Genomic DNA, 1,164 nt, shown 5'->3' on the forward strand with positions numbered 1-1,164 from the left:
GCAGGTGCCTACACCTCCCATGAAGCAGTTGCAAGGGGCTCCAGGGAGGAGGTTGGGTCATCTTCATCTCTGGAGTAGGAGGTACAGGGCAGAGAGGCTGGGTGCGGCTGCCCCACCAAGTCCCCACCTGCTTGGCAGCCAGTTTCCGGCACGACCAGTTCTATGAGCTCGGCAGTAGCAGGCAGCAGGATCCTTTAAGCCCTTTACAAGGAGAACACGGTGTCTGCATATGTGTGTATGCATGCAGGCACAACTGTGTGTGTCCACATGTGGATGCATTACAGACTGTGTGTGTGTGTGTGTGTGTGTGTGTGCGCGCGCACGCGCATGCATGTGCGTATGTACGCACGCGCCCATATGTGTATAAGACACTGGGGCAGGCTAGGGTGTCACTCTGGGGCTGCTGGTTCCTTCCATGGGGGGTGGGATAGGGACCCTCATGGAGGGGGATGGGGACTGTGAAGTCCCTGGGCCAGGCTGCTCAGCAAGCCCAGGCCTCTGTGGGGCCAGAGTGCCCATGTCAGGGAAGGGACAGAGAAAGCTGTGTGCAGGGGTGCCCTTCCACAAAAGGACATCAGGCAGGGTGGCTGCAGCTCCCCCCATCTGTACCCCATTTCCATAACCCAGGATCCTGATGCTGACCCTGCCCTGCAGGTCTCATACAACCCAGAGGGAGCCCCGAAGGGTGAGCCCAGCCCCAAAGCCCTGGGGATACCAGGTGGAACCCGGTAGGTAGCTCCTCCGAGGCCACCCTGAAGGAAAGGTGAGTCTGGACCTCACAGATTCCACCCAAGGTCATGGGGCCACATTCACCTGGGCCTCTGGTGGGGCCCTGCCGCCTTGTCCTCAGGGCCAGTGTGCTTGGGAGACCTCGTGACAGTGGCCAGTGGCTTGGGGGAGGTGCTGAAGGGCCCCATGGGGACAGAGGATGAGGAGGCCCCAGGGTGGATCTGGCTCAGGGACGTGCAGAGGTCCACAGCTGGGGGAGGAGCCCCGGCCAAAGTCCCTGGTGGGACATGAGGAGGGGGCTGGGTGAAGGACATGCTCCCGGAAGGGCACTGGGAGCCACGGTCCCAGTTGGTGCATAGGAGAGACTCCTCTTGACATGCTGTGTGTCCTGCAGCAGGCTGCTACCCTTTCTTTTTTTTTTTTTTTTTTTTTTTT

The sequence above is a fragment of the Chinchilla lanigera genome, unplaced genomic scaffold, assembly GCF_000276665.1.
Source record: "Chinchilla lanigera isolate Chin_1 unplaced genomic scaffold, ChiLan1.0 scaffold00113, whole genome shotgun sequence".
Taxonomy (NCBI): Eukaryota; Metazoa; Chordata; class Mammalia; order Rodentia; family Chinchillidae; genus Chinchilla; species Chinchilla lanigera.